At 32.3% G+C, this 12,928-nt stretch overlaps 1 protein-coding gene across 1 annotated transcript in view; it reads left to right on the top strand.

Moving 5' to 3' along the window:
• Positions 1-12,928, top strand: part of LOC144373394 (uncharacterized) — a 76,369-nt gene that overhangs the window by 42,357 nt on the left and 21,084 nt on the right.

Raw genomic sequence — 12,928 nt, 5'->3', positions numbered from 1 at the left:
TTCTCTCCTGTTGCCAATGAAAATAGAAAATGCTGTATAGTCTAAAAATATAGGAAGATAGTTATTGAGGAAGGGACTTGAGTGATATAGATACCTCAAGATTTAAAACACTTCCCTTACACCAATGGGGCTTTATGAATATGACAGCTGTACCATTGAACATTTATGGTATTTCACCAGATGATGGTTTCCATAAAATATGTAATGAGCTGATATATTCTTTTTTTTCAAAGTACTATTTGGAATATCAGACAGGACTCTTACTATTAAATTTCATAGCATTAATGCATTAATAAAAATAATTTAAATTGAAATATGTAATATTAAGTATGTAGATCCTGATAATTATGGAGTAGTTTCAATCTTTAAATAATCACCTGATCTAAAACCACATGTGGTCATTACTTTTTGTGAATTCCTAATTTGTCTTTCTTTAATTTTTACTTTTTCTAAATTTTCTATAGATACAATGAATTTAAATGCTATGTGGCTATATTCTGATCTAAGATACATACCTATTACACAAATATATAAATATTTTAAATACCATTAGTCTGGTATTCATTGCTCAAGTATACTCTTATACCAAAATATGTAAATTTTGGAATAAAAATAAAACTTTTCTGGATTAGTCATTAAAGAACCATTTATCTTCCTTGCAAACAAAGGGACATAAAGAGGAAAGCAAAACAAAAATTCTGACTTCCAGCTTCAAGAATGATGCTAATTTAAGGTTTTTAAACTTTTATTGCCTGCCAGGTGCACAGTCAGTGGATGAATGATATGAACAATATTTCATTTTTCCTTGATTTTAAAGACTAAAATAGGACCCACCAGCTAAAGCATATAAAAAGATTTAAACAATCACAGAGTAAAGAATCTCCTTACATATTTATTCTGAGGATGCATTGATATCAGTCACACTAACCCCTGAAACTGAGTAAAAATCAATTATGTTGCTTCTTTCTCAGATATCATTTGCATTCATAGGAAACAATATATTAATGGTCATTCCTTCCCATCTTTGGCATAAGTGTGTATGGCATGCTCACAGTATTGTTTAGAACTGATCATCAAGATAGAGAATTGACTGGAAATGATAATTGTGTTAAAGGGAAACATAAAAGATTGAGATTTTAGAATATATCTAGTTCAGTTTCCAGGGACATTGTGTCAATGGGAAAGTAATTGGGGTTTTAGAATAAAGAATGATGTCATGGGAAACATTTGGAATATTATTTCATAAAGAACTATCTTCTTGGGACTTGAGAACAAATATTACATAGATTATTCCAAAGGTTGGAGAATTACATTACAGGTCAAGTTCACTATGACTTTGAGAGATAGCCAAGTAAAATGGGGGGTCTGGCACCCTCAGGGCAGCAGCCTCTATCAATGTTTTGGCTGATTTCATTGATATGGTTTTAAAATATCAAAAGGGAGTAAACATGCAAAATGTTTACCTGTTGGAAGAGTCCAATGCATTGGCTGCATTCATATAACTTGACACCTTACATAATGTTAGCAAAAAGACATTGAAGATGAGAATTCTCAGGGCATGCAAATACAGAACACCTGAGAGGAGTGGTGTGCTCCATCTGAGGTCTAGAGAGAAAGACTCATTTCTTGTATTACAGGTTAGGGATCAGGTAGATGTAGGAACAGTAAGGGTGCCATCACAGTCTTCACAAGCAAGAAACATAAATGCGTGTAGCCAAAAGCCCTTACATTAGTATTCACTTTTAGTACCTGAAAATGAACATTATTTTTTCTTCAAGTAATTAGAAATTAATATGCTATAATACAAGTTAGAATAAGGGTAGGAAATAGTGTTATGGTTCAGATATATGGTATTTTGTTGTCTCTCAAAAGCACATGTGTGACAGAATGCAAGAAGGCTTAAAGGTAAAACAATTGAGTTATGACAGCCTTAACCAAATCAGTGAATTAATCCCCTGATAGGGATTAAATGAGTAATATCTGAAAAAAGATTAAGATGTGGCTGGAGGAGTTAGGTCATGGGAGCCTGCCTTTGGCTTTTACATTTTGTGGTGGTAAAGAGTGCTCGCTCGCTCTCTCTCTCTCTCTCTCTCTCTCTCTCTCTCTCTCTCTCTCTCTCTCTCTCTCTCTCTCTCTCTATCTCTCTCCTTCTTGTTGCAGTATCCTAAGCCACTCTCTTCTACCACACTCTTCGGCCATATTGTTCTGCCTCACCTTGAGCCCCAGTAAATGGAGACAGCCTTCTTCGGATGGAGACAGCGGTAACCATGAGCCCCTAAATAAACTTTCCCCCCTCTAATTGCCCTTGTCAGGTCTTCTGGTTGCAACAACAAAAGTTGACTAAAACAAATGTCAAATAGAAATCAGAAAAAGATAGTTTATTATTATTAATATTATCCCACTTTGTAAAACCCAAGAATTGTGTGGTCTACAAAAACATGGGGTAAATTAGTCCTTTTAAGGAAATAAATATATCAAAATGAAATCTAAATTATGGCAATTGATCATTTGCATACATGAGTTTCTTAATGACTTCTTTTCCCTTCCACATCTTGTTAGCACAGGTGTGGTTTCTCCCTAGTCTCTATACTTCCTTTCAGTACAGCATAACATAAGCAGTACTAAGCTTTTTATTTGGGCAAAGTGTTGAGAAAATTTATCAAGTCACTGAATGCAAATGTAAATAGATTTTTAGATAATGGCAAAGCACATTTATAAGAAAATACTTTTCAAATCTCAGCGGCTTTTGTGGCCTCTCTTCTTCTTTTCTGCTGCTTACTAGGCTATCAGTCACCAGCATGAACTTCATTATACAAATTTGCCATGGTGCCATATCATGTTTTAGTGTTTATTGTCATTACTTACACAATATGCCTTTATTCTTTTTTTTCTGGTCACACAAATTTACATCCAGTGCTTCCTATGTAGAAATTATTAGTTTTCTTGTATCCAATATATATTTGAAAGTGGTGTTTACCTTTTATATTCCTTTGTTTCTGTTTCTTACAATACTCTCTAACTAAGTTGAATGCAACATATTCCAAGTAAAGTTTTGTTGGTTTTATTTTTTTTTGTATTTGTAGCTAGAGATCTTATGGAAGGTGAAACTCTAACCCAAAATAAAGCAAACAAGTAGTAATCAAAGAGAAAACAGAAGAAGAAAGAAAAAAAATATGACAGTACCTATATTAAGAATGCTCAGATGTATAGGCAATTCCAGAAATTTCAGAATCTTATGACAATGAACTTAGAGAGGATATGCAGAGCCATCTCTGGCTTTTACCCTCTTGTAAAAATGTTTAACATTAGGTTTACAATGAAAGCTACATTTTATATCACCTCCATGAAAACTACTCACTAATTTTTTAATGTATCATATATTTTGCTGTTTTCTCCTAGAAAATTAGTGAGTGAATAAGGTATATTTACAATCACAAAGAGAATTCATCAGTCGTGAAGCATGTTTTGTCAGCGATTTTGCTGGAGTGAGAACAATTTTCAGAGGCCTAGAGAGTTCTAGTATGAGTGAGACGGACGAGTGACTACATCAGAGAGGCTGTGAAAAGGAAAAATAAGAACTAAATATATCAGCTCCACACTTGTCTTTTTTTCTTTCCTTTGACAAGACGGATTGGGGGAGGAATGTGGTTGAGGAGACAATGCACTTTTTAAGTGCTATGTTTCTTGAAATACATCAAAGTCTGAGAGAAAGCAGAAAACTCCAAATAGACTTCAAGAGAGCCTTTTCCCCCTCCTATTAAAAACATCAACATCTATAAAGAAAATAAAAGAACTGCATTAGATCTAAATGATCTCACAAAAGTGTCAGAGGAATTGACAGGCAAATGAGTAGTCTATCATTATTTTTTTTTATCATTCTCTTCTTGAAAAATAAAAGCAGGGCAAAAGCCATCTTTAAGCCCTTTCCAGGAGAACCACAAATTGTATTCTGCTATATTTTATCATGTGGAAAGAAATTGATTTCTTTTAAGAAATCAATTTTGTAAGTGCAAATCAATAAGGCAATAGAAGGCACCATTCAAATGACATTCACCAAGGATCTATTGCATACCAGGCTTTGGGTGAGACTCTACATGGAAGTTAAATTACAACACATCTCCTGGTCTCAGGAAGCTCAAATATAATTAAACCTACTTAATCCAGGACAAGATATAATTATTCAGTCAGCATGCTCTGTTCCAGATGTCCATGCTCAGTATTGTTTATTTAGATTACACCATGCAGGGCCAAACTGGAAGGCTAGTAAATATTTAGTTTCCCAAATGTATTTATTATTCTCACAATTGAATCTTGAAAATGATTTAGTAGTTGAGATTCATTTTGAAATAGTTTGCTTGATCTTTTTCTCTGTGTCAGGGAGGCTGCTAGCATGATATTGCCATAAACATTCAGACAAAAAATCATGGTTCTAAATCTGCTCTTCATCTTTGACAAAAATGGCATGGCTTGTACAAGGAGAGTGAGCAGAGGCATTAATTACTGACCTGCTTTATTCACACCTGATTTGGTAGGTGCTAGTATTTTAAAGAAGAATTTAGAAGAGCCTTCATTGTCTAGTGAAGGTGCTTGTACAGAGAGTAATAATTGACCAGATTTAACACAAACATCAAAACGTTAAATTACATGGAGCATTTCAATACAAAATGCTCCAGGAAAATTCTCCATAGCTGCTGGTTGTTTCTTCTTATCTACAAAATTCATGAAGATTAGAGGGTCATTTTTATTACATATGAATGATTATGAAATATGCAGGTGGTGTGAGATTTGTTTTTTTTCCTTTACCCTAAAGCTTATTAGAATTTTCTGACCTATATCTCATCTTCAACTGATTTTCGATCTATACAGCCTTAACAACCACATGTCATAGTAGCATTTCCTTTATTTTATTTCTTGGGTACAAGATGAAAGCTATTTGAGAGCAGAAACTCTGTCCTTTGCTTGATATAGCAGAAATTGTCAACAATCAACAAGTGAGGACATTTTGGGGTCACCTTTCCTAAATGTCATTTATTAGATGCAGAAAAAAAGGAAACAACTTACTTTTTATTTTTAGTCATATTGGATAGATCAGAATCAAATTAGTCTTATCCAGCTATAAGAAAATTCAAAATAGTGCATATTTTCCCTTATGTAATTTTTGTAAAGATTTAAGCTTTAATTTGTATATTGAAAAATGCCTCCATTCATGGTAAAATTAATTTTTAAAATCATTAGATTTATTAATTATAATGAATCTAATAATAATAACAGTGGCATAAAATTTTATCTCAAATATAAACTTATTAAATAGTATATAAAGGCATATCATATTTAATCATGTCTGTGCTTTTGTGTGTGTGTGTTTGTGTGTATGTGTATGTGTGTATACAAAGGACTTATTAGGTTACCTGCCTTTCTCCTATCCATTGTCAGAGAATAAACTCTAAGCATACAGTTATTTGTTTAAGAGATAGCCCCTCACTGAATCAAATCTGTAAGATTCTGTCACTTGAATACTGAAAAAGAGATACAGTGACACTAGTCAGTCTTCATTTTGCTCTTGAAATAGGGAATTCATTGGCCTGGTTTCCCATTTGTTATCACTCAGACAGAAAAGACTGAACGCCTGTCTGTTAAACCATGCAAACATGTATTGATCAATATCAAGAAAGTAATTGCCTTATTTTTGAGAGGCTTTCTAGCTTTTGAACCTAGACCCTCATGAAACAGCTTCCTTCCTGCCTTTGAGATTACTGATGCCATATATTCTGCCAACAATCAAGATATTTTTCTTAAGTTAATTTGTGGTATTCATCTATTCTGCTGCCTTGATAATGTCTTCCAAATTATATTCAATAAAATCAAGAATATTGATTGAGGACTGATTCTGTATTGGGAACTATAACAAATTTTATGTACAGATGCAGAAAATATACCTTTGAAGAACTCATTTTGGAATGGAAAAAGTGCATATTCTGATATACAAATCCCATTTACACGGTATTTCATAATGACATGAAGTCTTCTATAGGCAAATAGCAGTATCCTTATTAAAGACTGACCTGCAAAAGGAAATAGGATAGTTTCAAAAAGAATCTACATAATACTAGAGTTAAGTGTAGGAAAAAGCCAGGATTAATCAGCCAAGGAATGAAATAAGTACAATATAGGCAAGAAAAAAATCATAGGAGGAAAGACAAGGAGATGAGACGTCCTAGATTCACTCACTCATTGAACAAGTTTTGTACAGCACACATAATATGCAAGCCACTATTCCAGATGCTCTGGGAGCAGTAGTAAAGAAAAATAATAGGAAATCTATCTTTCATAATATTGACATTTTGGAGATGAAGGCATACACATTATTTATTTAATATATAAATGAACACAAATATATTTAAATATATGTAGATATGTGTCTATAGCCATGCTCATATATGCATACATACACACACACACACACACACACACACACACACACACACACATATATGCACAATTTCTTTCTGGAACTCAATCATTAATAGCGACTTTACTTTTTACTTATATAAGGTTTTATGTCATTTATAATGACACTTTATATATATATAAAATTCTATAAATATATCACTTTTAATATAAGATAGAAATATGTTAAAATAAATATAATAATGTATATGAATAAAATATATAGTACAGTCATTTTAAACTTCAGCATGTATCAGAATAGTTTGAAAGGCTTGTTGAAAAAAGATAGTTGGCCTCCAACCCCTGCACTTTTGATTCTATACTCAGTGATTGAAGACTTATGATTTTTATTTTTAATAAGTTCTCAGGAGAAGATGTCATTATTAGTCTGACCATCATATTTTGAAAACCAAGAATAGTCAACCAGATAGCAGTAAGTGCCATGGGAGTAATAAGTCAGAAGGCTGAAAGTGGTTTGTCCTATCCAACTATATGATCAGCAGAGTTCTTTGGAGAGTGTTTTGGGGAACAACAGACCCACGTATGCACAAAATATATGGGAAAGATTATTTGACACAGTTCCTTAATGTGAGATGAGACGTTTCTGTGGAGTATAAGCAGAAATGTGATTATCTTGCATGAACTCTTCTCTTTAAACAGAATTACTCTAGCTGTCTCATTGAGAGTAAGTGGCAGTAAAAGGAGTCACAGAAAAGAGAATGGCAGGGTAGCTATTGTAAAAATAGCATTCGCAATAATGATGAAGTTTGCACTAAGGGGAAAACTGAGTTTCTAGTTAAATCATGGCAGAGTAGAGGTGGCAAGATATATTTTAAAGGTGGAAGCATCAGATTAAGAAATGATTGGATTGGATATGAGAGAGACAATGATCTCTAGAAAGTTGAATGGATTTGACATGAACTGAGACTGATAAGACTGTGAGAGTTGAAAAAATAGTGAGGGAGATCAGAAGATCAATTTAATTATGTACTACACTTTGATACACTTGGCCATTCACTTAGGGATAGAAAATAGGAAATTATACTTAAGTAAATAGAGTTCAAAATAGAGGTCCAGGTATAAACTTAGAGTCAACAGTATTCCTGTTTGTTAACAGAAAAAAAAAAAAAAAAGACGGGATCTAAGAACTAAGCCCCAGAATGAAAAGATGGTGAGGAGCTGGAGGTGGGGGTGCAAAGTGGAAAGGAAGCTCTAAAATTGTCCAGTGATGTAAGCAGAGCTCAGGAGCAGTTCTATCTTTGGAGACAAAAGAAGTGTTTCAAAGTATCCTGAACAGTAAAAACAGTCTTATATATGCCAAGTTGAAAGACAAGCAGAAGCAAAAATGATTATGATTGGCAGAATTAGGTTTGGAATTGATGTGGGCAAAGGGGAAGAAAATTCTTCTATTTCATCTTTCTCCTACACAAATGGTCTTAGGTATTACCTCCTGAAGAGAAAAAAGCCACTTTCTCAGAGATTAAGCTAAGAAGTTGCTATGTGTTTCCCTTTAGAAACCATCTGTTCTGGTGAAGCTAAAACTCTTTAGCTCTGTGAATATAATTTATTTAATGCCCAGACAGAACATAATGCTTTGAGTACAGGTACTAAACAGGACTAAAGGAAATAGCTCATTTCCTAAGATAAGTGGAATAATTATGGACATTTTTTTTACATCTAAAATGCAGGTTCCATCTCTGATTCTTGAAAACAACAATGTAGTTAGCTTTTTTAAAATGAAAATAATAACACACTTTGAAGCAGACCTCAAAATTATCTGTCTTTAATAGAAAGTCATTCTGTAGTTTCACATAATGCTAGAGCAAGTGCTAATTGACATTTCAAACTGAGAAAAGTTAAATAGTATCCTGTCAACTGGAAAATAGCAAATGATTCTTGTGATGAAAATAATTATGACATATTATCAATAATGTGTGCATTCTTAAAGGAAGTTGATTTACTTGGGATCCATAACCAGAGAACATTTGGGGATGCAAATAGCTCTCTTCTAAGATGACTGTTTATTCTGTAATATTAAGTTTCCATTTGTGGTAAATGTAAAAGCAGATGGCTAAAGAAAAATATTTTGTTAAGTTTGTAGTATAAGCTACCTAGTTGTAGGGATAACATGTTTTTCATCATTGGAAGGAGTAAAGAGTGAGAAATAAACACAAATAGACTGATATTTCTGGGGTAGAGTTTGTCCTTGGGGTTTCAAACACCTATTAATTTAAATAGCTCTCCACATTTAACTGATTTGTCAATCCTGCATATATAAAGCAAATATTTCTTCTGTTATAGTCAAACACTATTTTTGCTGCTCTAAAGATACCAAAAGGTTTTGGACATAGATTTTGAGTTTTAGATTCTCATTATATGGTAGTAAAATTAAGGCATATACTTAAATTCATTCAGCACCAAATATTTTTAATTGCTTATAATGTTTGCTGGAAATACCAGTATAAATAATACATGTGGATACAAAAATGAATTAGATACTTCTAAAGTAATATATAAATTGTAGTTAATATTAATATTTAATAGTAGTTTCCGTTATTGAATGAAATCACTGGACAATATAAAATGTATTACTTTTTACTTTTCATGCTTATGTATTAATTTTTAATGAAGCATATGAATTATTTTTTTTACTTTTATCATTACTATCAATAATGGCAATGACTGTTATTTGTTCTGTGATTTCATTATGTCAGTACTTATATCCATTTCTCATTTAATTGTCAAAACAACTCTTGATGAAAGTACTTATAGTAAACCCAATTGATAAATATGACACCTGAGTCTAAGAGAAATTAATTACCTTGCCAGGATCTCGTCCAGTGGCAAAGTTACATTTTAACACTTCCCTTTTGACCAGAACACTCTGCTTTATCTTCTACTACACAAATTAACAAAATAAATACGTGAAGTAAAGGAAGAAGAGTTTAGGTGTACAGTAAGTGGAGAGTTTTTGGAAAAGGTAGGATTTTTATTAGAATGCCTGCAATTATGGATGCTATTTTAATAGAACATCATAGCACACACAAGACATAAACAAATAGAATTTGATTGGAATGTGGCATTTCAAATGAGATATTTATGGAATCAGATTAAACTTACTGAGAATGCAGATCATGGAAAGCTTCAAAAATTAGGTAGATTAAACCATTCAACTTTTATTCTGTGGGCACTGAGGAATTACCAGTGGATTAATCTAGCAGCTGTCTGTCAAGTGCACTAGACATGCTATAGATGGGTTGGGGATAGAATGGTTGCATGTCTGTTGCTATACTATAGATCAGTGCCTTTCAGACTGTTATGTGCTTATAAATTCCTTCTAGATCTTGTTAAAATTCATATTCTTATGCAGTAAATCAGAGTGGAGCCCTAAAATCTCTTTGTATATCAAACATCCTGGTTCTTGCTTTGTTGCTGGTCCAGAGAACATTAATTTGCTTAAAATATTATAATAACACACATTAGCATATATTGTATATTATATAAATGCATATGTGTGTGTATATGTGTGTGTATATATATATATATATATATATATATATATACACACACACATATACACACACACACACACAAATATGTACACACAGAGACTGAATATAAATCATATGAGCCCATTTAGAGAGAAACATGCAAAAACTGGTTCTCAACAAAGGACTTTTTGCCTTCTCCCAGGCATTAGCAATATCTAAAGACATTTCTGATTGTGAAAGTTACTATGTCCATCCAGTTAATACAGGTCAACAATTGCTATCAGAGGCCAGGGATGATATTAAATGTTCTATAATGCACAGGATTCTAGTCCCCACAACACAGATTTATTCAACCAAAAACTCAGTAGTGTTAAAAACCCTGCACTAAAAATCATATTATTTGCAGAAAATAAAATATTTGGACGCAAATATTTGAAATGTTTTCCACAAAGATATCTCCTTTTCTTTCACTTGGTGGGAAGAGGATTGCAGAGCCATAGGAGGGACAAAATGTTGTCAACTCTAATATATGTGTGATTACTAAAGAAAATCTACTCTTCTCATCAAATAATTTAACGCTAACCTTAAGATTACGTTGCACACATTTCTTCCAAACAAAATGTCTTCGTTATCTTTTTTTATATCTTTCCAATTACTGTAATTCCTTTTAAATTCTTGGAAATCAAAGAGAAGTTGACATTAATTATCTTTAAACCTAACCTTTCACCAATAAATAGATCATAATTTTCACCCTCCATTTCTGTTCACTTCCTATCTTGGAAGAAGACCTTCCTACCACTTAATCCAGTTTATCTATTTCCATATTTATTCTAACATTACAACATCTTCTAAGATATTTAGCTAATTTTTTTCAACTCATTATTCTTCCTTCTGCCTTTCCTGGTAATATAGCCTCAATTTTTGTGTTTATGACCATAATTGCTTAAGATTATTCTCTACAATGCCATATTTCACTATCATTAGCCTCTTTATTCAGGATCTATATTTACATATTTATATTACCATTTCTGATCACTATCATTTGCTGTCTACTGGAGAAATCTCCAGGAGAGTTTATTGAACTACCCAAATAAAATTACAGGGATGCAGATGTGGTAGTCTCCTCCTTCCCCCTTTCAATAGTAAAATAATGGCAGGAGATTCAACAGAATTCTTGTTGTCAGAATAGAACCTTCTATTACTGAACCACTAAACAGAATCTGTAATCTGCTTGAATTCTTGCTGTATAAGATAGATGAATCTCTATTTATTTAACTCATTGTAGTTATGTTTTATATTTCTTGCAGCAAAAACAATTTACCTGATATATCTTTCTTCTCTATCTCTTCAGAGTCTATGGCCCATCAGTGTTCACTTAATTCTACACAATTTTCAGTCATTCCCCCTATAGACTAATTTTCCTAAACCTGTATACTTCCTCCAATTTTTCCTACACACACACACACACACACACACACACACAGAGAGACACACACATATACATATGTATACACACTCACATATATCTAGTCTATAAAGATATAGATTCTCATAAAAGTAGGTATATAAGAGATATAAATATAAAATTATATAAATATATGAATATATAAAATATATAGTATAAATATTATAAATACAAATATATAAATATATGTAGTGTTTTATTAGTACATTATAGTTTGCATTACTATTAGGGTTCATTATGACAAGCTCATGCATGGAATATAATGGGCTATATTTCATTTCCCAGTACCATGGAATATAATTTGCTACATTTTATTTTCCAGTATTTATATCCTCCTACCTCTCTTTGATTCCTGTCCTCTATTCTTCTGATCTTTCTTCTATTTATTTATAGAAGTTTTTGATTAGAGTTTTGTAAATACACATAAAGGTGAAATTCACTGTGGGATAATTATATATGCACATATAAAGTAAAATAGCACACCCAAATATATACATCTACATATGAGAGATATATTTACCTATTTCTCTAAGTATTGTCTAAAATTTAAAGTAGAATTCTTCATTTGTTGCAGTTTTACAATAATGGGGATAAATGCTTGACTCTCTCTGCAAGTTATATATTCTCTTTTTTAGTTTGAAATGAAGATAGGCTTCTCCAAATTTCTAAGTCCTTCCCTTTCAGTTTCAAACACGACATAGAAACATAGTTCATCTTCTGAGAACAGAATATAAATTATATCTTTTTTTTCTTTTTCACTACTATGTGTTATTTTAAAAAATTACCTGCAATCTCCACAATACATTTTCAAATGCAATATATGGAGTTAATATCACCCTCTTGCAAACATCTAAAAATATCATGATACAGTAAAGAAGAAGAGAAACTTTGAATTCCTCTACTTTGAATTCCTTTGTCAAATCTACTTTTCTAAAATCTATCTTGTGGGCATTCTTTTAGATTTCTTAAAAGTACTAAACAATGCTTAGGTGATTGAGAGGCATTTTCAGAATTCCACTAATAAATTTGAAACATTCTCTCAGATCCAAAATAGAATATCAAGCTTGCTCCCCCATGTCGAGAAGCATACTAATATAAGAACTGTGCAAACTCTCACAGATGCTGATGTTCCCACAGGGAAATGAGCTGATGCTTGCTACCTTTTTACTTGTGGCACCTTACATAATTAGGAAAATTACAGTTATTCTCCTTTCTCCATACAGGAAACAAAAACTATCCTTGGACACTTTCCAAAGATAAATGGGCAATAAATCTCTTCAATTTCTTTCCTGTTTAAGAAGAACATGACAAAAAAAATACAGGCACTACAATTTTTTCAGTATTGGAAAATTTTTAATTTATTATTGATTTCCCTTTTGCTCTCTCATTTGGGATAATATGGTAATGATTATATTAACATATTCTATCTTAGGTGAAATTTAAAACATACAGAATAAAGGTGATGATGAACATTCGGAACCACCATGGGAACAGAAGACAAAAAATTTCAAGGTCTTAGCCTCTG

Source organism: Ictidomys tridecemlineatus, unplaced genomic scaffold, assembly GCF_052094955.1.
Source record: "Ictidomys tridecemlineatus isolate mIctTri1 unplaced genomic scaffold, mIctTri1.hap1 Scaffold_382, whole genome shotgun sequence".
Classification (NCBI taxonomy): Eukaryota; Metazoa; Chordata; class Mammalia; order Rodentia; family Sciuridae; genus Ictidomys; species Ictidomys tridecemlineatus.
The sequence above is the reverse complement of the archived record's forward strand: the minus strand, read 5'-3'. Positions and strand labels throughout refer to the sequence as shown.